The sequence below is a fragment of the Cricetulus griseus genome (genome assembly GCF_003668045.3).
Source record: "Cricetulus griseus strain 17A/GY chromosome 1 unlocalized genomic scaffold, alternate assembly CriGri-PICRH-1.0 chr1_1, whole genome shotgun sequence".
Lineage (NCBI taxonomy): Eukaryota > Metazoa > Chordata > Mammalia > Rodentia > Cricetidae > Cricetulus > Cricetulus griseus.
This window is the reverse complement of record NW_023276807.1, coordinates 12,169,626-12,196,700: the sequence shown is the minus strand read 5'-3', so window position 1 is coordinate 12,196,700 and position 27,075 is coordinate 12,169,626.

Genomic DNA, 27,075 nt, shown 5'->3' with positions numbered 1-27,075 from the left:
AGGCTCTGCACCTCCCTGAAGATCTAGAGGCAGTAAATGATCGCTGAAGCAGGGAAAGACATTTCCTTCAGTGGTGTAGTTAACGGTAAGTGGTCTGTGCATCTGAAGTGGCTCCTCACCCACGCTTCTGGGCTAGCCCTGGCTGAACTCTTGGGCTCACAGGAAGATTAAAAAAAAAAAAAAAAAAAAAAAAAAAAAAAAAACATGAAAGTGAGAAGGACCCTTACTGAGAAACCTTACTGAGACCCTTGTTAAGATGATCAATGGGAATGAAAGGGACAAGTGGAAGCGAATATGATCAAAATCCATTATATGCACGTGTGAAAATGTCATAATGAAATTCATTACGGTGTGCAATTATTACATGCTAATAAAAATATTTTGGCATTAATAAGCTGGGCCCAACTAGATGGTAAAAAGCATTTGTTGACAAGCCTGACGGCCTAAGTTCAATCTCTCCCAAATGGTAGAAGGAGAGAACCGACTCCTGCAAGTTGTCTTCTGACCTCAAAAGACAACTGATACTATTGAATGTAACACACACACACACACACACACACAAATAAATGTAATAAAAAGTTGTTTAATTGGATAAGCTTACTTGAACTATAATGCTTGGCAATTTTCCAGCCACCTACCCACCAAGTAGCTCCAGTGTCTCTTGGCCACATACCTTTCCTACCTGCACTTACCATGACACCCAATTCCCCTTCCTCACACTGACACCACCCTTCATGAGGCCCTCTTTTCCTGCCAGGCAGCATGCAGAGATGAAAGGACATCATGGGCACATAGCAGACATGGTGTCACAAAGGTAGAACTAGCCTAGGTCACACGTCACAGCTCTTGCAGTACCCCTCACTGTCTTCCAGGGCTCTGTTTTAGCTTCATGGGATGATGGAATCTGCTCTTACAGCTTCCAAGGATCCAGGTACCAGGTCCTTTGAGCTACAGGAGTCAGGCATATCCCCTCTTACAACATCAGCTATGCCCTTAAGGGCATGGCATTTATCTGCCTGCTGCCCACACTGGGGCCCAAGACACTGTTGCAATCCTGAGACAGCTCCAGACATCCAACTTGATCTCTACGAAGAGAGGTCACGCCTGGATATCTATGACCTGATGAGGCCCTCCACTCTGCAGCCACAGTCTGCCTACCCTAGGCAGCAGTATCTAGAATGTTTCAAAACCCATATAGTGAATGCATTAAAATTCCTCTCTTGGCTACCGCCAAGTAGTCATAGTTCATGGATAGGTTGAGTCCCCTCAGCCAGTTCCCCTCTGGCAATCTCTGCTGATCTCATCACCACGCTGCTCCCTCCTCTTCTGCTATGGTTCTGAGCAGAGCCTTCCTGCAAGGACCCACAAAACCAAGGAGAGAGGATAGACATACAGAGGTGGCCCCGTGGCAGGAATGCAGGTCAGGAGTACAAGGCACTATACCCTGCTTAGAGCTACATGAACCTCAGTCTCATCCGACCTGCCGTGTGTCCCCCAGGACCAGCTGTACTTTCATGTCTCCATAGCCAGCCCACTCAGCGGCATGCCTTCAGTTTTTGTTTCCATGCTGAACTCAATAAAGGGAAGAAAGCAAGTTGAATACCAGTATTCATCTATCTCTGCTTCCTCACTCTGGATATAATAATGACCAGCCAACCAAAGCTCCTGCTGCCTTGACCTCCCCAACATATAGACTGTACCTTTGAACTAGAAAATATATTTTTAAATGATGAAGAAGAAAATTGCCATCCCTCAGCAAGAAAAAAAAAAATGGCTTCTTGCAACATACAGAAACTGTTACAGTAAAACCACAACTAATCAGAGGAGATGGAGAAAAGAATGATTGGGAACAGCCAATGGCAGCTGCATGGCATTCTGGTCAACATCTATTTAATCAATGTATGAGTCAGGCCCTGAGCCCAGCCAGACCATTGTCATAAGGCTTAGGTAAGGTGGGCCACCAAGGACCAGTGTCTCCCATCAAGGATCAATGCTCCACACACAGGCAGGGACAGAGGAGTGAGATTAAATCGTGGAGAGACCAGAGATACAGGCTTTGCTGTCACCAGACCGGGGTTCAACATTAAGGCTTGTTTATTTCTGAGTAATTTTTATATGTAGAACTCCTGCTGGGAGGAAGTGAGACCAGGGTTTGCAAATGAGATGCATAGATAACATGCCAGCCCCTAGCCACTGAGGTTTTCACAGGCCGTCTACTGCACCTGCTCAATGGGTGCACAGCTTCCTGTGTGAGGATGTTCCCGTTTTAAAGAGGTGACAGAGAAGCCACTAGTCTAAGCCCATCAAGTTATCGAGGGACATCAGACCCAGAAAGCAGGTCACCTGACTTCAAAGACCTTGTGCCTAGTCTCACCATCTGCTTCATCAGGGTAAGCCTGTCCAGGCAGAATCTCTGCCAGGGAAGAGGTGTGAGGGCATTTTCAATATTCCGATGACCATCCTCTGAGAGTCAGAAATTCAACCCCAAACTGCAATGCTGCAGACTAGAAACCATGAGGCGGCAGAGGTGTAGGTCAGTCTGAAAAGGAGGCCCACACACTCTGAGAGTCATTCTCAACCCCTTGGCCTCCCAAATGTCTCATTATTTACAACTGCTTTCTACCAGCCAATTCCTGGGATCTCGCTTCTGCCACCCCTGGCCTTACATGTCACCTTGGAGGGTGATCCAGGCTCCCCACACTCCTTCTGGGGTCAAGAATGGTGTTTTTGCAAGAGACCATTTGAGAGGCTCCCTCAGGCTCCAGGGAAGTGGGAGGGAATCTCAGACCAATGCCCCAGAACAGGACAATCAGGGTCTCCCATCAATCCTCCTATACCAGCATGTCAGGCTCTGGCAGGATTTACGGAATGGGAGGGACACGGGACAATGGCTGCCTCTCCCCAGCTCACCAGCAGCCTGTTCCCACGGTGGGCTCCAGCAGAGCCTACAGCATGATGGGAAAGGTCAGCTCCTAGGAGTCGCAGGCTGTATTCCCCCCATGGTCACCTCAGATCAGGGCTTCCCCACACCCTCCCTTGCTTTCTTCTTCTCTGCGGCACTCTCCATAGTCCCTGCAAGAAGTGTATCGCTTTTCAAATCAGAAGAGGAAGGAAAGAAAACAATGAAGTAACTTTGCAATGTCTTGTTTGTCCTAAGAACAGCTCAAGCTGCTACCAGGCACCTTTGGGGGAAGCATTACTGCAGTTGTTGGGGTCAGAACCTAGACCCTGGCCGCCCGAACAAGCTAAGCTTGGTAACTTTTCCTCGCTGTGCCAAAAGTAACAGTGCTAGGTAGAAAAGGATTTATTTGGAGAATATGGCCACATTGGGAAGAACAAAGATGCCCAGCTATGCTCCCCCCCCCCTAAAGTTCGCTTTGAGGATTTGGCAGGAGGTTCTGGCTTCTGTAGACAGCATCGATATATCTAACAAAGCAGCGCCAGTCAAGGTGAGGTGCCGTCCACCAGTGTCTCAGTTGTTCTCAAGGTGATCTGACAAGCTTCCAGAACTGTGTGAAATCCTCTTCCAGGAAACAAGCACTGTCCCATGCTCCCCACCCCCAAAGCTGGCACCAGAACACTAGTCTTGTCCTCCCAGTATAAGATTCCTGGGAAAATTCCAATTTCCTGGGGTCCACGTCTCAATAGTCTAAGAGCCAAAGAGAGGGGCACAGTGTCTCTCTGGAATATCTTCCTTCCTGCTGAGCTGGTTGCAGAACTTGAGTAGGTCTCTGTTTCCAGGGAACCCACATGAAAAGCCCTCGCACTGACTGCAAGTGCAAAACTGAACACAACACACTCCCCAGAGAGACCTAAGTTGCACCCCAGTCACAGGCCTGTAATTCCACTACAGGCTGGCTGCACTAACTGAGTTTCAGTTACACATGCCACCTGTCCCTTACCCCCGCCCCCCATCAGGGGCCTGGGCCTAGCTTAGCAGGCCAGGGTTAGTGCCACCGTGCACAAGACGATCTGGAGGGAAGTAAAAACCAAAAGGCCTGGTTACCCTAGATTTTATGTCCTATCTGATCATTGCACAGGAATTCTATTGCCTCTAGAGACTGTGACTATGTTCAGTTGGTGCACTACTTACCCAGCATGTACACAGCTCTGGATTCTACCCCAGCACCACATAGACCAGGTATGACAGTGAATGCCTGTAATCCAGCATTGAGAGATGGAAGGAGGAGGGTCAGAAGTTCGAGGCCTCCACCGGTTTTGAAGCTAGTTCACACTACATGAGATACAAGAAGAGGTATGAGCGTAGAGGGCAAACAGTGATGTCTGCAGGTTCCTGTGCTCTTTATGAATTGTACAGAGACTTGTGGATAGTTAGAGGAAAGGATATAGTTTATTACTACAGGGAAGAGACAGAGGCACCTGGAAGTGCCTCCCCTGTGGCCCGGCTCAAAGAGGGCAAGAAGAGAGAGAAGAGTTGAGATGAGATCCCCAGTGACCTTTTATTAGGCATTAACATAGAACTCATCTCTCTTAATTTGTACAGTGCCAGCTTTTCTGAGCATGCTCTCTTGGCTGAATGAAGCTCAAGTGGGCTGAGGGCAGCCAGTCTTTTGCTTACTTTCACCTTTTGTATGTCAAACTCTGGAATTTTCTCCTTTACAGTTTCCTCTCAGCATGTGAAACTCTGCAGGCTCTGCCCCACAACAGACAGGGGCTCAACCTGAAATCTAGGAAGATCAAAGGTGCTGCCCAGATTTAAGCAATCTAATTAAACGCAAAAATAAATGTCACACCTAGGTTTAGGTCACTGAGGATGGAGGAAAGCACGGAACAGTATATTGAGAAAGATTCTGAGGCTGCCTCTCGGTTCAGACTAAAAGTACTCTGTAGTGGATTAGTGATGCCTGCAAAGGGCACAGAAGGTTTTCTGAGGGTATGAGTATCAGGAAGCTGTCAACCTTGCTGCAGTATGTCAGATACAGGGAGTGGATTAGGATAGTGAGAGCCACAGAGCTATGCTGCCAGCCTGGGAGAAATTTGTGAATCATCATTTGGGGATTGTAGCTGTCATTCCTAGTATGATGTTTGATACCATTTCAAACCATTTCCCCACTCTTGTCTGCCTTGTTTAAAATGTTTATTGTATTTATTATTATTATTATTATTATTATTATTATTATTATTGTGTGCATGTACATATGATGTATGAGTGAGTGGGGTATGGCTACGCCACAATGCACATGTGAAAGCCAAATAATAACTTTGGGAAGTTAGTTCTCTCCCTCCACCATAGATTCTGGGGATCCTCAGGTTATCAGCCTTGAGTGGTGAGCACTTTTATCTGCTCAGCTACCCGGCTGGCCCCTTGCCTGTGAGGGAATTTGAAAAACCTATCATTCTATGCACTCTGCAGATGACAAAGTTGAATTTCCACTTATTCAGATAAATCAGCTCTCACCAACGAAAAAATCCACCTGTGGCTTTATACCAAAAAAGTTGACTTTCTGGGCTGGGGAGATGGCTCAATTAATAAAGCCAAATAAACATGAAGACCTGAATTCAAATTCCCAGAACCCATAGAGAGCCAGATGCACTAGTGTTACCATTTTCACCAGTCTGCCCTCAGGGATTGAACAACAGCAGAAAATGTCATCTTCTTGCCAGCAGCACCAGTCAAGATCCAACACTATTGCTGCCAGGAGCCCTGCACTCTCCCTATGCGCATGCACTATGTCCCCTTATAAAAAGCAAGCGCCTTCTCTGTCTGCTCTCTGTTCCTTTTGCTCTTCCTCAGAGGCAGCCTCTGCACTAACACCCCCAATAAACCTCTAGCATGGGATCTGTTTGCATGATGTGACTTTATGGAGCCTGTTGGCTCCAATCCAGACCCCTTGACTACAACACCCCGACCCCGTCAAGACACCTTCCACCCTTAAATCATTAGGCAGACAGGAGAATTTTCAGAATCTAGTGTGCCAGCTAGCATGGTTGCAATGGATTTCTAGGGACCCTAAGAAATGGCCAGCAAGATAAATTAGTGGGTAAAAGAACTTGCTGAGCAAACCAGACGACCTAAATTGAATCCCAGAAACCCACATGAAGGTGGAAGGAGAGAGCCGACTCCACAAAAATGTCCTGTGGCCTCCATGCACTCTTTGGCAGAGGAGAGGGAGAGAGAGAGAGAGAGAGAGAGAGAGAGAGAGAGAGAGAGAGAGAGAGAGAGAGAGAGACCCTGCTGGAAAACAATATGAAATACTAGAATCAGCATGCAAAGACTCTCTGTCCACACATCATACACACAACAATTAAATAATAATTAATAATAATAACAGCCACCACCATCACTGGGTATTCATGAAAACCCAGTGAAGAGGCTCTGGTTTGTGGTTTTCCTGGGGTTTCGAGATCTGGCCCATGTAACATTTGTGGTGCCACCACCTTCAAGGGTGTAAGAAGTCAAACAGTGGAAGAAACTCCAAGAATAGACTCAGTTGAACCTCAAAAACCACGAGACAAACGTTTATGACTCAGAGAGGTTGGTGCCCCCCAAATGCTGCAGCTAACTGTCTAAGGGTACAGGAGAACAAGGACTGAGTCTGAAAATGTTTGTTTGTTGGGGAGCGGGGGAAATCAGATTTTGCCAGGTTCAGAAACTACCTTTCAGGTAAACTGTTTGTCTAAGCTACTGGTAGGAGAGAAGTCAGAATATTTGTTTGGGAGACCACCGGACTGTAGAGCCTATGATGGGGTTGGCTGCATCATGGAATTCCATGGATGGTAGACTTCTTGAAGCCTTGGGCCTACTTTACTGTACTGGTTTTGTTTTTGTTGGGGGGGGGAGCGTCCTTTGAAGCATTCTTGGTGATCTTCTGTAATGTGAATGCCAGTGAATTCTAGAGCAAAAAGAATGTTTACCTTTGCCTGAAGATGGACCCCTGGTTCTGTCCACATCCGGTTAGCCAAAGCCCAGCCACCTGGCCCCTGCTTTACCGCAAGGGAAGCTGGGAAATGTAGTCCAAGAGTACCCGGGAAGGATAGCTGCCTGAGTGGGTAGGGAATTCTTTCATTTCTTTCTCCTCTCCCCACACAGTAATCCCTCCACCATACTCCCCTCCACTGGCGCTGCCACACACACACACACACATCCTCTTGACTCTGTTTCTGGGCCAGGGGCTACACTGAGAGTGTTCCAATCCAACCTCTCCCTCCCTGCCACAGATAAGGACGCTTGACCAATTACATACCAGAGAACGCTAAGCAACAGGAGACATTTCCGTTCACCTCAAAAGAAATTGCACAGAGGGGGATGGCAACCGCATTCAGACTATGGGAAAAGCAATTGGCAATGTTCCCGGAACCTGAGCATGTTCATGCAGAGAGATGCTTGGCGGAATTCTCTTCCTCACTGTAAAACGGTGCTCCCGCTTCCAGAAGGCCTGACTTAATTACAATATAGTTAAATGTTAAAGTCTTAGCCACTCAAGAACCACAACAGTTGCTTAATTACAGGGCCTCTGGAGGGGCCAGACAATTGGTGTATTTCCTACATACAGCACCTTTTCACAAGGAGGCCCTGGTTCTTCCCAAACATTAATTAAGTTCCCCTCAGGAGGTTCCAGGCATGGGGTCTTTGATGACTGACAAAATTAGGGATCTTAGGGCTAGAAAGATGGATCATCAATTAATGTTACAGAGAAATACTGGCCAAGAGAATACAGTCTCTGGCCTGGGTGGAGACCTACCATTCCTGGTTCAACCATGTGGCCCAGAGACCACCCCCCAGGAAGACTGGCTCACCTTAAGCCATTCTGCTAAACAGAAAAGTGGAATAATTAGCCCTTTAATGAGATACTATACTTCTCCTTCCCAGAACCCCCCTCTCTTACCATGGGAGCTCACCAGGGAACTTCAGAAAAGTTGGCCTGCTTTTCTGAATTATTCAGGAAAGTGTAACTTCTCCTTTTCCTCCTTCCTGGTCTTGCTTTCCTTAACTATTTGGGTTTCCCAATATTTGGGCCGCGTTCCTTTTCTGGCCTCTACCAGTACCAGGCATGCATGTGGTGCCCAGACATACATGCAGGTAAAATACTCATACACATAAAAATAAAAAGTTGTTTTTTATTATTATTAGAAATCTTTGTCAGATATAAAATATGGCTCAGTCTTGGGGGAGAGGGAGGACCGGGTAGGATGGTGGGGGTAATAGGCTTTAAGTCCAGGCTGCACAGAAATAAAACAAAGTATTGATGTAGAGGAATAGTGGGGGTCAGAAGCAACCGATGTTCACAATGTAAAAAGCTTGCTTTAATTAATTTGGCCATGATAATTTGGGTCAGTGGTCTTTCTCCTTGAATCTCTGGGATTAACAATCCCAAGCTTTCAGGTATGTTGTTGACAAATCTGTAATCCCAGTGAAGGGACCAGCTCCCCATTTCAGCAGTCACGACAGTAACACATGCTTGCCATGACCTTGCCTTGGTCACTAGAGGTTAGGTGCCTGCCTCGTGGCAAGGAACCAATCAGAAGTTAGCTGGTGGTAGTATGCTTTATGGCTCTGGGTGTGCTTTGCGGGCAAATGCACAGCAATGACGCACAGAGCATAGCAACCACCCTGGGAGGGCCTATGGGCCATAACAACCAGTTGGCCAATCAACACAGGGCAAACCCTCCGAGCCTGGAGGCACACCAATCCTGAGCCTGTGCATACCCCTTGACACTCCCCTTACGCTGCCCTACAAGATCTCTCTGCAGCCGGTTCGAGGTGTCTTTGCTAGCCATCCACCATGGCGGGTGGGTGAAAGACAAGCTAACATGGGGTTAGCTCATTGAACAACAATAAAGCCTCATGCAGTTTGTAGCAAGTTTTCGAATCTGCCTGGTGATTGAGGTGACCACGGTCCTGGGCTGGGACCCCGGAGGCCTGAGTTTTCTGGGGTCTACCACCAGCAATGGGGAAGCAGAGATGGTTTGATCCCTGGACTTGAGTGCCAGCCAACCAAGCCAAACCAGTGGGTTCCACGTTCAAGGGGGGATCCTAATCTCAAAAACTTAAAATGGAGATTAATTGAGAAAGATACCCAACATCAACCTCTGGTTTCCATGTGAACTTGTACACATGCAAGCATGTATATATACATACACACATGAACACACACACCCATTAAAAAACTTCATGAAACTGTTACCATGTTAGATCATGGCATTTGGGGTCATCTAATTCTGTATTCCCTGGCCACAGTCACTCAAATATAGCTATACAATAAACTCTATTCTCTTTGAGGTGAGATTTGTGTTTTTGCATACACACACACACACACAAATGCACACACATACACACACTTTATCTTTGCTAATTCACAGGCATAGCCATAAAATGTAAGTTTGGGAATTGAAGGGCCCAGACCTTCACCCAGCCCCCTACTTTGGCAGCCATAACAGGCTGCAGAAAAGACCCAGCAAGATGTAGGCTCCTGACTCAGCAGGATATGCTGAGCACCCTGACCTTGCCCTAATTACTGGGAATAAACTGCCAGACACCATCCATGTGGTAAGGAACCAATCAGAAGTTAGCTGGTGGGCTTTACTGATAATAGTGGAACACAGGACGAAGCAACTCTCCCGGGATAGCCTCTAGGCATAGCAACCTTTCTGCAGTTGCAGCTGACCAATCAACTCAGGACAGGTTCACCAGCCCAGAGGTGCACAGATACTGAGACTGTTGCTATGCAACTAGTGGCTCCCCAGACACTCCCCTGGCTCTACCCCCAATATATGCCCTGCCCCACTGCTGCTCAGGGTCCCTCCACTCTACCTGCTGTGTTGGACAGACAGAGGATCCAAGTTAACTCGTAATCTTAAAAGACTCCTTGCTTTTGCACCGGATCTGGTCTCTTGATGGTTTTGGGGGGTCGGAGTCTGGGAACAACAGGAATATGGTAAAATAGATCCTTCTCATTTTTCTTTTTTCTTTTCTTTTTTTTTTTTAAAAAAACTTTTAACATTTTAATACAGTGTCCCACATAAACCTCCTTTAAAATATTTCAGATAGAGGGCTGGCGAGATGGCTCAGCAGTTAAGATCATTGGCTACTCTACCCAGAGGTCCTGTATTCAATTCCTAGCAACCACATGGTGGCTCACAACCATCTGTAATGAGATCTGGTGCCCTCTTCTGTCATGCATACATGCAGGCAGAACACTGTATACATAATAAATAAATCTTAAAAAAATATTTCAGATAATATTTTTGTCATTTTTTATTTGAATTAGAAACGAGATTGATTTACATGACAATCCCAGTTCCCTTCTCCCTCCCGTCCTCCCCTACCACCCCCAACTAAAACCCTACCTATCACACACCCTTTCTTCTAATCTTCATCTGAATCAACCTTTCTGCTCCCTCATGACCTCTACATCCTTCCTCTTCTTCCCTTCTCATTCTTGTAGCTCCCTCCGCCCTCTTCCCATGCTCTCAATTTGCTCAGGGGATCGTGACCCTTTCCCCTTCTCCAGCATTAGAGATAGACAGCATGGCAGGGGCTCTGAAGAGAATCAGAACCCATGTAGCAAGGAGTGAAGCCTCTGTTTACATCTCTGAGGATGAGGGGAGGGTCATATCAAGAGCCTGCAGCCAGGTTCTCTGATTCCCAGGCAGTCTGGGGGGGGGGGGTCCGTGTAGTGCAGAGAGAAGGCTATTTGTGGCACCAGTGGTGCCAATACTTTAATATCAATTTGATGTGAGCTCACTTCCCAGGTAAGAAATCCTGGCTGCAATGTCCCAGTGGGTGCCCGTCAGTGTTTATGAGAGGGACAGCCGTTCAGCACAGGCTAGATTCCAACAGTTAAGTTCTTACACCAGTTTTGTGGACATGTGAGCTCACCCTTCACTCGTGCTCAGCCGGCAAGGGTAGGTTGAAGGTTAACCTGCCTCAAACAGAGGCTGAAGGGGTTGGCTAGGACCCCCACCCCTAGCAGGGTGGGATAGATTTTTATGTGACATTTTTGGCAGACCTGGCTAGGTTAGATTTGGAGCGTGTAGCATGCAGCTTTGCCAAGTTCCAACTTCCACCCAGAGCTGGGCCAGGAAAGCGTGAAAACATGCTTGGAATTCCAAAAATGTGCCCTGTCTGGGGCCTCTGCTTGCCTTTCCCCAGACCCTCTGGGAGTCATAGACAGGGTCTGGGACCTCCCACTATCTGTGGACAAAGAAAGAAAAAAAAAACCCATTCCTCTCCCACAAGCAGGATTAATGCTACAGACATGCTAGAGATGTAAGCACTCACACCCTCACTCTGGGTTCCGCCAGGAGACATCCTCTGCACCCCCAGAGCTGTGCCATACAGTGTGCCTCAGGGGACCTGCTCTAAGGCAGAAGTCTGGATTCTTCACCCCGATAATGCATCCCAGGAATAGAACTCTGAGATCTTTATAGGAGGGCCCAAAGCACTCAAGTCACAGGACAACTAGTGGATAAGGGACAGGCAGGCAGGGGACAGCCATCAGGGAGCATCACACCTGATTGTGTGTTAGGCATAAGGAGTAAGTCAATGAAGAAAAATGAAAGAATAGACTCAGACCTCACAAAGGCTAGAGAAAACCTTTACTGGTCTAAAAGGTTGGTGTCCCCAAACACTGCAGCCCAGTATATAAGGGTACAGTAAAACACACCATGTGGGGTTTGATAACAGTTTTGGAGAAAGTAGACAGGGAGGCATGGCTTCATCAGACCCAGAAACTGCTTTTCTATATGAACTGTTTTTTGAACTGTGAGGTAGGAGGTAAATGGACTGCCTGTTTTTGCAACTGTCTGGGCTGTGGGTGGGAGATGAGTTGGATTGCCTAATACCAGGCTCCAGGGCTCCAGGAACTACTTTCTGGAGTGCCGTACATGACTGGCCCTGATCTGGAAGGTTATGGGAGTTCCTTTATTAGACACAGTTCTGAGTCCAAATGGCACATGTTGGGATGCCCAGGTCCTTATGTCTCAGAGCAAAGGATCAGACCAGGGGCACATGTAGAGTAGAAACAGAGACGGTTTATTAACATGAGAAAAGTACACCCAAGAATGGAGTAGGCTAGAGAACTGGGACAGGTCTGAGATTCATAAGTCCCAAACCTCCATGACCTGACCCTCTGGGTGTTACTCACAAGGTGCAGGCCTTCTCCAGTGCATGAAGATCCGGGCCCCTTCTGCGAGTGCTGTTTGGTTACAGGCTGTTCATGGTTGGGAGGTGGCTCTAATCTTCGCCTGCCACTGGTTTTGTCTAGTTCTGTGAACCTAACCCCCTCCTTCTTCTGACTCTACTCCTCTGCCACAATCATGGACATCTTTAAGTTGTTCCCACAGAGCTGGGCCTGGAGCCTTGGAAGCAGAAGCATGGCTGTGAATGAGCTACCTATCTGAACTCAGAAACTCCAGTACAAGAACATTTGGCTTTTCCTCCAATCCTCGTCTCCAGCCATGTGTGTCCAATCTCTCTTGAGTGTATCCAGGTGTAAAAAATCCAGTCCAAAGAGAAGGTTTCTCCAACCCCCCTTCTCTACCCATGCTCCCCTCCTATAAGGTGCCAAGCGGGAGGCTAGAGCTATTGGGACATGAATGTTCTTGGGGGGAAGGGTGTTAGAGAACCCATATTAGCAAATGCTTTCTCTTCCAGCCATTTAGTCTGAGCCCAGCCCTCCTGTGGGGAAGCCCACAGTGCAACCTGTTAGAATGCAATGCCAGATGCTGCTCACACATGCCCATCAAAAGCTGTGTGTGTCTCTAGTAACACCTGATTCTGTGTATATGCCTCCAACTCCCAAGCTATCTACCAGGGCTATCCTGGCACAGGTGACGTGACAGGGCAAGACAGTGCACAGATTCAGTCATCTTGTTATCTTGCTGAGGCCATTTATGTTTAACTAGAATTTCATCTCCTTGATGGAGAAGCACATAGAAAATTAACTCTCTTCCAGGACCTGAGCTGAGAAGCCTCAGCTAACTTACTTCTGTTAAACTGCTTGCTTGTGCAAAACCTCCTCCTGCAGCTGAGTGAGACATCAGGATGTGATTTTTGCCTTTAAACACCCCTTAGTTTAAATGTTTGAGACTACCCTTAAGTACTGAATACCTGAGGATAGTCCCAACCTGCTGGAATAAAGGCTTTCAATTGGCTATAAACTCTGTCTGAGTGGTCATCTTTGGTGAGTGTCATCTCCCAGTAACAGTGACACATATGAGGGAGTAGGTGTTAGACAGGTCCCTGATAGGCAGAAAAATAGGGACAGGGGCCATAGCTCAGTAGTAAAGTCCCTGAACTCTACAATGGCTGGCGTCTTCCTTACCATGCTGATATAAGACAAAAGCTTGCTGCTTAAAACAAAAGCCTGGAGGACTTTCAGTAAGGAAAGCTTCTGCTGATGGACCTGCCTGACAAGCTCAAGGCTGGACCAGAACATGTTTATGCCAAAGTTGTGGACCTATCCACAACCTTGTGTTTTGTTCAACCTGAGTAACCTTATATTAGGAGAGACTGTTAAAACTCCAAGCCTTTAAGGGAAGGCTGTGTTGGGGGCCCCTGACACTGCCCCCTCTGCCTCATAAAGGGTCTTCTCTCTGTGTGCTCTGCCATTTCTGTGTCTCTCCTCATCCCTAATAAAAGTCTTTCTTCTCTGGCTGATTCTGTCTGCTGTATTTGAGATTTTCTCCACTGTTACCTTTTGTACTCAAGATTTTCCTGACTTTTAATTCTTGAACTAGCAGAGAAAACAAACCCAGTCAAGACCCCTTGATGATAACGCTATGAACTAGTCATGAGCCACACGACATGGAATCTCCACTTTCCTCTGAAACCTACCCAGCTGCAATGCCTATGAACAACAGTGACAAACAGCACCATAATGCAACCCTAAGGGTGCAATAGTGGCACTTATATCTTGGTAGTAACCAACAGTGCTATATGATTGGACTTAAGGCCTGTTCAACAGGAAAGAAATCATGCCTTGTACTGGAAACCCAGCCAACCACCCATGTTTAGTGAGGTTATAGATCCTGGGGAGAACCTACAACTGCCAACTTACTAACCCAACACCCTTTTCTACCCACAGATAAGTGTAGTTTTCACCCTTCATCAAAGAAACTTCTTTCTGTAACAGATTCCATTATAAAACCCACAACGGATCAGGATATAGAGAACAAGTGACTGGGGGGCACCCAGCACCAACTGATACATTCACAACACAGCTTCTGCACCAAAACCACCAGTCCTGCAGAAGTGGTCCCCAATGAGAACTACCTAGATGAACCCAAGGACCCAGAACTTAACAATCAAAAACGTTATCGATGATTTCAAAGAGGTTAAACAAGATACAACCAAACAGCTCAAATAACTTGAAGAGAGTGAATTTAGAGAAAATAATGCCTGATTGATGACCAAGAAAACTTGAACATAAAGCTGAATGAAATGTTGAAGGCAATCCAGAATTTGAAACCAAATTCAATAAAGATCTAGAAATACTGAAGAAAACAAAAGCTGAAATGAAGATGGAATTGAAAATTCAATATCCCAGTTAAAAATCTCAGGGGAAAGGCTTACAAGTAAAATGAATCAAGTAGAAGATAGACTACTGGGCTATAAAGAAAAGGAATTGAAGAATTAGACCACATAAGCAAAGAACAAGAAAAAAAATTAAAACACAGAAAAGGAACATGAAAGAACTGTCGAACACCGCACACACACACACACACACACACACACACACACAAAGCCAAATCTTTTAATTATAGGTATAGAAGAAGGAGAAGAATCCCAGGCCAACAACATAGACCAAATAAATCTTCACAAGATCATAAAAGAAAACATGCCCACACTAAGATATACCTATACAGATACAAACACAGAGAACACCAAACAGACAAGATTTGAAAAGAAACTTCTCACAGCATACCATAGTTAAACACGACGTATACAGAACAAAGAAAAAGTATTGAAAGCTACAAGAGAAAAAAAAACATAATTCGAATATAAAATAAAGCCCATTAGAATAACAACTAATTTCTCAACGGAAAATTTGAAAGCCAGAAGAGCCTGGAGCAATGTACTCCAAGTTCTAAAGGCCATGGATGCCAACCTAGACTACTGTACCCAACAAAACTGTCTACCATAGTTGAAGGAGAAAGAAAAGTGTTCTAGGTTACAAACAGGATAAAAGAATTCATGTTCACCAAACCAGTCTAATAGAGAATACTAGAAGCAATACTTTGGACTGAAGAGAGAAATAAGCGTAGCCAAGAGACTAAAGAAAGAAAAAAATGAAGCTATAATTCCTGAAACACAAGTTTGAATACGAGCACAAATAGCAAGAAGGCTGGAGAGACGGCTCAGTGGTTAAGAACACTAACTGGTCTTCCTGAGGCCATGAGTTCAATTCCCAGCAACCATATGATGGCTCACAACCATCTATAATGAGATCCGGTGCCCTCTTCTGGATGAAGGGATACATGCAGACAGAACACTGTATATATAATAAATAAATAAATAAATAAATAAATACTTTAAAAAACACAATTTGAAAAAACTGCAATCAACACATACTTTCCAATGAAAACTTTAAATATTAATGGCATCAACTCTTCTAACAAAAGACTCAGGCTGCCTGAACTGATTAAAAAACAAATCCATTATGGGGGGGGGGTAGTTCAAACAAATAGAAACAGAAAGCAAACAGGCATCACTCTAATATCTGACAAAACAGACTTAAATTAAAACTCATCAGAAGAGATGAGGAGGAAGAACACGTCACAATTCTAAGTATATATGCACCAAAATCTGGCGTACCCAGCTTCACAAAAAGCTGCCACTGACATTAAAGATATATATTAACCCGAACTCAGCAACAACTGGTAATTTCAATACTCCACTTTTTCCAATAGATGGGTCATCTGCACAAAAATAAACAGAAAAATCAAAATGAAATGATATTGTGTATCAAATGGACATAACATACCTACAAAGTATTCTACCCAAACACTAAATAATATACATTGGACTCAGGCTATGGAAGCATCTATAAATAGACCATATACTGTGGGACAAAGTCAGACAAATTGAAGAAGCTCCATTTAACCTCTCTGAACAGTGCGCACAGTTAAAACTAACTAACACACTATCCCTCATATGTTGCCTTCATTGCAGACACTCTTCAGTTTCTGTGGTATGTTGAATCAGCCTAAGTCACAATCTTAGACTCCTCAAACCAAAAGGAACCTCTTTTTTAACATATAAATCACCCAGCCTCAGACACTTCGTTATGGTGAATGAAAACAGGCTAAATATCTGGGCCTTGTGGTGCATACGTGTAATCCCAGCACTTAGGAAGCAGAGTGTCTTAGGGGTTTCTATCGCTGTGAAGTGACACCATTTCCATGGTAACTCTTATAAAGAAAACATTTAACTGGGGTGACTCGCTTGCAGTTTTAGAGGTTCAGTCCATTATCATCATGGTGGGGAGCATGGCAGCATGCAAGCAGGCATGGTGCTGGAGGAATAGCTGAGAGTCCTACATCTTGCAGGCAACAGGAAGTCAACTGACACTGGGTGGTACCCTGATCATAGGAAACCTCAAAGCCCACACCCACAGTGACACACTTTCTCCAACAAAACCATACCCACTCCAACAAAGCCACACTCCCTAATAGTGTCACTCTCTGAGATTATGGTGAATGGATCAGCTTCCCTTTTTGCAGCCATAACGGCCAAACACGTGCTTCTATGCCCTTGTCCTAGACACTAGAAAGTCAGATGCCTGCCTCGTGACAAGGAACCAATCAGAAGTTAGCTGGTGGCGCTATGCTTTATGACCCTGGGTGTGCTTTACTGACAAGCGCACAGCAATGACATATAGAGAGCATAGCAACCACCCTGGGAGGGCCTATGGGCCATAACAACCAGTTGACCAATCAACACAGGGCAAGCCCTCCAAGCCTGGAGGCACACCAATCATGAGTCTGTGCGTACCCCTAGACACTCCCTTTACATTGTCCTATAAGATCTCTTGGGAGGCCGTAGGAGCCATCTTTTGCTAGCCATCCGCCATGGTGGGTGGGTGAAAGACCCGAGCTAACATGGGGTTAGCTTGTTAAATTACAATAAAGCCTCATGCAGTTTTCATCAAGCTCTCAAATCCGCCTGGTGATTGGGGTGACCTCGAATGTGGCCTGGGATCCCGGATACTTGAGTTTTCGGGGGTCTAACAATGGGGCCAGTTATATCCAAACTACCACATGGAGGCAGGAGAATGAGGAGTCTTAGGCCAGCTTAAACACGATTCTGTCTCAAAGACAGATAGGTAACAGAGGAGTGGCCCAATTGCAGTTCAGCGAATGATGATGGTGAAGCAGAGGGGCCCTGGAGCTTTGCTTGTTAGCAATGTTTTATTTCCCCACCTGGTCCGTGCTTACACAGCTGTTCAGTACATTACCAACACAATCGTGATTGGTGCCTTTTCCTGTGTGGTTGTATACTTAAGAGAAAGAGTCATTAAAAAAAAAAACCACAAACCAACAGGATATAACACTACACACACATCTCCCAGGCCTGTGGTAAAGCCTTTGGTGTGAGCCCCATGGCCCATCCAGGTGTCCTGTTTGGCTAGTGCCAAGCTACACAGTCCACCTGCTCTCAGGTGACATGGACATGACCTCTGAGATCACAGAGGGTGTATTCTCTAGCAAATCCTCTACAAAATACATTCATTTGGTTGAATCTGGGGGCAGAGAGGTGAAGGTTATGCTCTATGGGGAGGGTTAGAGCATGGCTCCTGGAGAGATGGATGGGATATAGAGGAGTTGATACCATGCCAGGAAGGCCTGGAGTCTCAGCATGTCCTCTTCCAAACACATGACTGCCTCTGACCTAGTCAGGGACTATTCAGGCTGCATCTGCTGATGAGGCCAAATGCTTCCATGGCTGTGTGTTCCCCACCGTGGATGAGGTTTGAAAGCCAGTCAGTACCGGAGGGCTGTGGCCGTGGGGTTCTGGGCTGGAGAGATGGCTAAGTAGATAAAGGCAGGAGCTGCCAAGCCTAATGCCTGAATTAGATCCACAGGACCTAAGTGGTAGAAAAAGAGAACTCCTGCAATATGTCCTGTATCTACCCTACCCTACCCTACCCCCCACACACACACAGAGAGAGAGAGAGAGAGAGAGAGAGAGAGAGAGAGAGAGATAGTACCCCCAATGAATAAACAAATAATGTCATAATAAAAAAAGAAATATTTCAATATGCATGCTCCTCCCACACACTTCTTTCTCTTTGTTTCTGATTTTGTTTGGTGGCAGCATCTCCCAGGCTGACTTGGAATCCTTGATGGAATCAATGGTCTTGGATAGTTTTAACTGTTAAATTGACACAACCTAGAATCACCTGGTAAGAAAGTCTCAATGAAGCCGGGAGTTGGTGGCGCACGCCTTTCATCCCAGAACTAGGGAGGCAGAGGCAGGTGGATCTCTGTGAGTTCGAGACCAGCCTGGTCTACAAGAGCTAGTTCCAGGACAGCCTCCAAAGCCACAGACAAACCCTGTCTCGGGGAAAAAAAATAAAAAATAAAAAACAAGAAAGTCTCAATGAATTATCTAGGTCATGTTGCCCTGTGAACCTGTCTATAGGGGTTTGTCTCCACTGTTCATCAGTGGGGGAAGATCCACTGCCTGGTTTGTGGCCCTGAATTGTATAAGAGTAAAGAAAGCTAGCAGAGCAGAAGCAGAAAGCAAGGGTATGTCTAGTCTCTCTGTTCATAGTCGGACATCATGTGAATAACTGCTTGAGTTCCTGTCTTGCCTTCTCCGCAACAATGGACGAAAACCTGGAATCATAAGCCAAATAAATGCCTTCTTCCCTGAGTTGCTTTCTGCCAGGACATTTTATCACAGCAACAGACCGAAACCAGAACAGATGAACACACTGCTCTAACCTAACCCTGCAAGAGCAAGAATGCTCTGCTACAGGAAGAGATCACCCTTCATAAAGAAGTGGGTCCCCCACCCCAGATGCCGGCAGCCCCCCACTGACATGGAGACGGAAGCCCTCATAAGACCAGAGCGACCCAGGCCGGCAAACCCCAACTTCCTGGCTCATAAATCTTGAGATAAATAATGCTTTGCTTCAAGCCACCAAATCTTGAGACAATTTATTATGTAGAAAAGATTAATTCAATTCAGAATGCTTTACTACCAGAATTAACCTCATCTACCCCCCACTCTGTGTGTGTGTGTGTGTGTGTGTGTGTGTGTGTGTGTGTGTGTGTGTGTGTATGCTCATATGTGTGGGGGTACATGTGAGTGAAATTGTTCATGGAGGCCAAAGGACACCCCCAGTTTCATTCTTCAAGTTTGTTCACCTTGTTTTTTATTTTTTGAGACTGAGTCACTTGCTTGGAACTTAAGTAGGCTAGACTGAGTAGCCAGCAAGCACCAGGGATCCACCTGTCTCTGCCTCCCCTCTGAGATTCCAACCATGCACCAACACAGCTCTCTGAGGGGGAATAGACTTCCCCAAGCCAGTGGTCTAAGGGAGACACAAAGAGACAGAAGGGGTCATATTATCTCTTATGACTTAGTGTTGGAAGTATCATTCTCATTAGTTTTGGCATATTCATTATTAAATGTGCACTTCATGGTTAGAGAGATGGCTCAGTGGGTAAAGTGCTTGCCACACAAACATGAGGGCTTGAATTGGAATCCCAAGAACCTGTGTAAAGCTAAGCATAATAGCACGAATCTATAATCTCAATGCTTCTATCTCACGATGGAAAATAGACACAGGAGAATCCCCAGATGCTGTGGCACAGTTAGTTGGTCTGTTGTATACAGTTCAGAACAATGGAGCCCTTGACTTAAAATAACACCCGAGGTGCTCCTCTGACCTACAAACACTCACTGGAACATATGGGCATCATACCAACATCACACAAGAAGGTGTGTGAATATGCACACAATCACACACACACACACACACACACACACACACACACACACACACACATCAGTCACTTCAGCTCAAACTCAATGATGAAGCATGAAGATCTGGGTACTGGAGACGGAAGCATGAGACAAACTTTCGCATGTGTGGTTTTAAAACCACCTCAGACATCACCGCGTGGTTTTAACTTGCGTCACTCTGACTGCAGGAGGCAGAAACACCGACCCAGCACTATGGCCATTTAAAATGAACATGTTGGCACAGTCCCTGTTCAAGTCTCTCCCAATTTCCCACTGTATTGTTTGAGTTTTTCTTATTGATTTGCAACAGTTCTTTATGTATTCAGGCAGGAGTCTTGTGGGTTCTGTGCTGCAAGCTCCCTCTTTGAGCTCACTTTGGCTCTCATCACAGCCTCTTGGTAAGCAAATAGAGTAACACAGGCTAATTGATCTGTCCTCCTATGGTTTGGATTTCTATATCCTGTTTTAAAAGCTCCTCCCTACCACAAGGTCACCAATTCTCATGTCATCTTGATGTGTTGTTCTTGTTGTTTGTTTTAGGGTCTCACATAACCCAGGGTGGCCTAGAGCTCACTACACAACTGGTCACCAACGATGACCTTAAACTTCTGATCTTCCCATCCTACTGCCTATACTGGCCAATTTTGCCAGCTTGCCACAAACTATTCATTTATCTGTTTTACTGTATAGGCACCAATGGGGGTGGGGAGCACGCATGCACGCACACACACACACACACACACACACACACTGATGTGAGCGCAAGCACATATGTGTATAAATGCACCTGAGTATAAAAGCCACAGGTTGACATCAGGCATCTTCCCCCAACTGTTCTCAGTCCTAATTTTTTGATACAGGGCCTTTCCCTGAACCTGGGTTAAACTAGCCAGCCACCAAGCCTCAGGGACCTTTTGTCCCCACTTCCCCAGCTCTGAGATTTCAGGCACATTGGACTGCAACTACTGGCTGCAGGGGATCTGAACTCAGGTATTAATGTTTGCATGGCAGGCACTTTACTCACTGAGACATTGCCGCAGCCCCCTTTCCCTCATTTAGACATTCAATAATCCCATCACCAGTTACTATAAGGCCTTTTCCCTCTGTTCAGTCAGTTATCATACAGGAAATCTGTGTTCATTCACATGTCTGAACACTGTCAGCTGATATAATTTGACCAACAAGAAATTAACTTTCAAATTTACTGCCCACTTGTACTTGTAATAGTTGTATCAGATTTTATGGAATGATTTATGAAGACCAACTTAACCACTGACTTCACCCCATAGCTGCTCTGATTCTCCCTTCACTCCAATACACAGAAAATGTTCATTAAGTCTGGTTTATTTTCTTGCCTCTGCTTTTGAAAATATAGAGAGTGCTAGAGTTCAGCTGCCTGCTGCCTAGTTTTGTCTGAAGGTGGCAGGCAATGTGGAATGGTCCCCACAAGGCCTGGTGAGTTTTGTTAGAGAGTCTAAGTGATGGAGCAGGGAGGAGGGTGTAGGGGGACTCTTGAAGCATGCAGCCAGGAGGTCATACAGGCAACTAAAAGGTTAACCTGAGTTTTTCGTACTGCATAAATCTTGGCAGGAGGATGGAGAAAAATCAGGCCTATTCCAGAGCAGTCAGAAGGGTGCTGGGGAAATGGTTCGGTCAATAAAGTGTTTGCTGCGCAAGCATGAATTTGATCCCCCCCAAAATGCATCCTTTATAATCCAGATGCATTTGTGTGTACCTATAATCTTAGCACTGCGGGAGTGGAGATGCAAAGATCGTGGGCCTTGCTGGCCAGGCAATCTAGCCAGACTGCCTCAGGGAGATTGAGGTTTGGTGAGAGATTGTGTGTCTAAATAAATAAATAACAAGGAATAGAGGAAGACATTTAATGTTGACCTCTGACACATACAAACATGCAAACACTCACTCAGACATGCATGCAAAAGAAAGTCAGGAAGAGCTGGGCAGTGGTGGCACATGCCTTTAGTTCCAACACTTGAGAGGCAGAGGCAGGCAGATCTCTGTGAGTTTGAGGCCAGCCTGGTCTACAGAGCGAGTTCCAGGACAGGCTCCAAAGCCACAGAGAAACCCTGTCTCAAAAAACAAAAATGAACAAATAAACAAAAGTACAGGAGGGCCTTACACATCTATCTATATTTAAACAGACAATTTGCTAATGTTTTAAAGATTAAAAGGAACTTTTAGCCTAACTGGCAGTGATTGCTCTTTAGAGAATAGATAAGAAATAATTTCTCAGTTGGTCATGCTAACATATGCTTATAATTCCAGTACGCAGGAGGCTGAGGTAGGAGGCTCATGAGTTCAAAGCCAGACAGGGCTACATAGCGAAATCTTGTCTTAGTAAAATAACAAAAAGAAACATTACATCATTGGCTCCTATTTTATCGGTGGCAAATGGAACTCGCCCTGTGAGCATGAGATCGGCATGACATCAAGTATTGCCTAAATGACACAAGGCAGCGAGACCCAACTTTTCATGAAGGATCCTGAGCAGAGCCCTGAGCATGTAGTAAGCACAGGCCCAAGGAGTTCTGAAAAGCTGCTTGAATAAAACAGGATTCTCCCACACCAGGAGCTATGGCAGGGTTTCCTGAACCAGCAAGGAATCCGTGTGTGTGTGTGTGTGTGTGTGTGTGTGTGTGTGTGTGTGTGTGTGTGTGTCTGTGTGTGTGTGTGTGTGTCTGTGTCTGTGTCTGTGTCTGTGTGTGTGAGTCTGTGTGTGTGAGTGTGTGCCTGTGTGTGTGTGTGTCTGTGTGTGTGTCTGTGTGTGTGCCTGTGTGTGAGTCTGTGTGTGTGAGTCTGTGTGTGTGAGTCTCTGTGTGTGTGTGTGTGTGTGTGTGTGTGTGTGTGTGTGTGTGTGTCAGAATGGCTGCCACTATCTATTGTGGAGGAAAAGAGGTTACACTAGGAGCAGCTTGAAGAACCAACAAGCAGAAAATTGTTACTGCAGCCTACACAGCCATTGGTGCATTGGCCACCATGAATGTGGCCCACCTTCACCGGGGAGCCTTTTGATGCTCTTGGCCTTGGGGTTAAGTGCGTAGCCTGCCAGCCCCCAACGCCAAAACAATTATTTTATGATAGAAGGGGAAAGGCACAAAGCAGCCTGAAGGAGCTCATCTCCTTGCCTGGGCCCACGTTCAGAGGCCCAGGATGGGAAGAGCATGAGCTGTGGTCATCCTAGGCAAGAGGCCAGCCCAGACTCTGCTGCCATTACCACAGGCCCAGGAGCCAGGACCTGCCCAGAACACTAACAGGAGCCTGCAGGCCATCCAGAGCTGGCTTCCCAGGAATGTGTCTGCCTCCTCGGCAGCTGGCAGAGGCGTTGCTTTTCCTCTGCAAGGCACGGGCTGTGAAAAATGTGGTAAGACTACATCTGCAGGCAACAGCTTGGGCATGGCTCGGATTAGGAAAAACACTCTCCACCTCTGAGCTGCAGATCCCAGATCACTGCTACAGCCAAGTGAGCACCGCGGGGTGGAGGAGGAAGCAGATTCCAGGGACAACACCAGGACACGTGGCAAATGGCAAATGCCCGAAGCTGTGAATTAGGACTCTACAGGAAAGGGGAGGCTGCCCGATGCGTGGAGCCTGCTTGATGCACGGAAACAAGAAGGCAGGGGAGATGAGGCCATGTGTATTCTGAGTAATGAGCCTATGTGGACCAGAAGCCTGACCCTGCAGCAGACATGTATCTGGTGTCCATCTCTCATAGGCCGGATGCCGAGCTGGGAAGCTTTGGAGGCAGGGAGAACCCATCCATGGATTCCCACCCCTGCTTCCCCAGTGACTAGATGGATCTGTAGAAAGTTCTGGTTGCCCTTTAACTTCAGTTGCTTCATCTATAATGTGAGATGGTGGCGGGGAAAGAAGAAAGGTGTCCCATAAGTTACCTTGGCCATGGTGTCCTATCCCAGCAATAGAGAAGTAATTAACACACTGAACCATTCCACAGAGGTCTTTGATATGGGCTCTGAATCCCAGCCTGTGGCACCAGGCCATGGCTCTGTGCTCTCCAGCTAAAGGCTGACACTTGCCTTCCCGTCCCCAGCTCAGCCATCTGTGACAAGCCCTGACTTTCCCTTTTTCACCAAGGAGTCTCCTAAGCTGTTCTTGGGCCTGGATACACTAATTCACCCTGGATCAACCCATAAGCCAACCTCTTATGCCCTCTCTCAGGAGCACACACACACACACACACACACACACACACACACACACACACACACACACACACACACACGCGCACACCACCACCACCACCATCTCCAGGACAGATACGATGCCAGCCACATCCCATACCTCTTACCATAGCCTCACAGCAACCAACTAGATACACCCTCCATGAACTTGTTACTTTTCTCCCTGCTGTAGCAAAATACTCAACAAAAACAGCATATGGGGGAGGGGGAAAAGGGGGTTCATTTTATCTAATAGCTTTAGAGTATATTCCATCATGGTGGGAAAGGCATGGTAACAGGAGAAGGAGGACGCTGGTCACATTAGTCAGGAAACAGAGAGAGATGGATGCTGGTGCTCAGCTCCCTTTCTCCATTGTATTCATTCCAAGACTGCAGCCATGGAATTGGTGTGGGTCTTCCCACCTCAACTCAATCTAACAAAACACCCTTACAGATGTGCCCAGAGGCTGTCTTCCCAGGACTCTAGAGCCTATTAAGCTGATAATTAGCCATCACACTGTTTGTTACCCACCCACTAACACTAGATGGTGATCTTGATGAGGACTGGGATCATAGCATTAAATCCCCAGTATCCAGGACAGAGCAGATTCTCTGAAGAATGAGGAAAGTGATGGATGGATGGGTGGATATGGAGATGGATGATGGATGGAGAGAAGATAGATGGATGCATGGATGATGGATAAATGGATGGGTGGGTGGGTGGGTGGGTGGGTGAATGGATGATGGATGGATAGATGGGGAGATTATGAATAAATCAACAAACAAATTAGCTAACTCCAGTTTTCCACCCCAAGTATTGCCACTAACCTGCACCTGGCCTCCACAGGGTTGGACAGGACAGTTAGAAAGAACCTAAATCTTGAGGAGGAGCTGGAAGATGAGTGGGATAGGAGATCTAGATTACTCCTCTAAAAGGCCTGAGCAAATTTTAAAAAGATATCCACTCAGAAGTAGGTTCAGACCAGCCCTAGTTCCTCTGGGACTCTGTAATAAGTCCACCTGCGGGCCCCAGATGCCAAGACGCAGCTATTTACATCAAGAGCTCCTACCCATGGTCATGCCCATCTCCTTTCCTGGTCTCCTTTCCTGTGGCAGAGCCACTAACCCTCTCCACATTTTCAGGTGGGAATATTGCCACATGGCAGTGTCCATCACTGGGGCTCCTATCCTTTTGGGGTCTGGCCATCTGTGGACTCTGTCTATATGGGCTTTTCAGAATCCCGAGGCTTCCTTCTGCAGTTAGAACCCAGCACTTGGGGCAGCCTATTCCCTCTAAAAGGGTGCCCTACATTACTACCTCATCCTCACCCCAGTCAGACCCCCCAGTCTTCATTCTTAGACAATATATCACTAGCAAGGACCAAATTTGGGCAACGAAGTCATCTCCCTACGGTCATCAAGTCCCCACTGTCCCATCTGCGATGGTCATTGAATTCTTTGGAGGATCTTCACCATCTTCCCCAGAAGCAGAAGATCTGAAGGAACCTCAATCAGGGTGCGACTATGGGGTCTGATGCATGCATTGGGTAATGAGAGTTGGTGCTCACCAACAAATAAGTTGTACCATGCACAAAAAGACCATACTTGATATGTGACTGCACAGCCAGGCACCAAAAAGGCCTCTACACCTGTCATTCTTGCCTAATTGTGTCCTTATAAAAACACTGAGATGTTACAGTGAGAAAAATGGCTCTATGAGTAAGATAGTGTGGCTTGAGGGCTGGGGTACGGCATGGAATCCTTTAGCTGACACCCCAAACAGTGGAATATTAAAGTCCCTTCACTTGGAAGTTTGGGTCGCTGCAAGTGGGGAACCAACAAGGACCTTCTTTGGGAATGAAGGAGTAGGAACTGAGTGTATGGCTGTCTTAGGGTTTCTTTTGCAGTGAAGAGACACCATGACCACAGCAACTCCTATAAAGGAAAACATTTAATGGGGCGGCTTACAGTTTCAGAGGTTTAGTTCATTATCATCATGGCAGGACATGGCAATGTGCAGGCAGACATGGTGCTGGAGAAGGAGCTGAGAGTGGGAAGGAGCTACATTTTAATCCTGCAGGCAACAGGAAGTGAACTGAGACACTGGGAGTAGTTTGAACACATATGAGATCTCAAAGCCCTCCTCCACAGTGGCACACTTCCTCCAACAAGACCACTCCTACTCCAACAAGGCCACGCCTCCTAATAGTGTCACTCTCTCAATAGTGTCACTCTCTTTGGTGGCCCTTTGCTTTCAAATCACCACAAGTTTGGCTAAGTTTGCAAAATGCATACCAAGCTATGGATTCAGTCCCCAGCACGACAGAAGCTGGATATGATGTCACACTCTTGTAATCCCAGCACTCAGGAGGTAGATGCATAGAGACTGTGAGTCAATTCTTGCCTTAAAAGTGAATTTCAGACCAGCCTGAGATACATAAGACCCTGTCTCAAAATGAAATAGAATAAAAGAAAAGAAACAAACAGGATGATGGGGGTACTTCAAGGTGACTCTTGCAGTGACTGCAAATATTCTATAAGCCTTAGAAACAAGCAAGATAGTGGCTCTAACATACACACACACACACACACACACACACACACACACACACACACACACTGGGCTAGACCCTTTTAGGAAATCCCTCCCTTATTCTAACATAAATGGAATAAAAATCAGATTTTATGAGGGTCAAATTTGATGACTGTGGAAGTTATTTGCACTGTCTCTAGGCATGGCTCGGGTGGGGGGTGGCAGCTGTGTCTCTGACCTTATGACCAGACAACATCATCAGTTGGTTTACTGGACAATGGACAGAAGAAACCTGTGCCTATTCTGTAAAGAAGATGCAAGAGCCAGGTCACAGCAGGCCCATGGCCTCTTGTCTTGCTGAGTGTTGTGGTTATTTTGATTGTCAGCTTGACAGGATCTTTAGC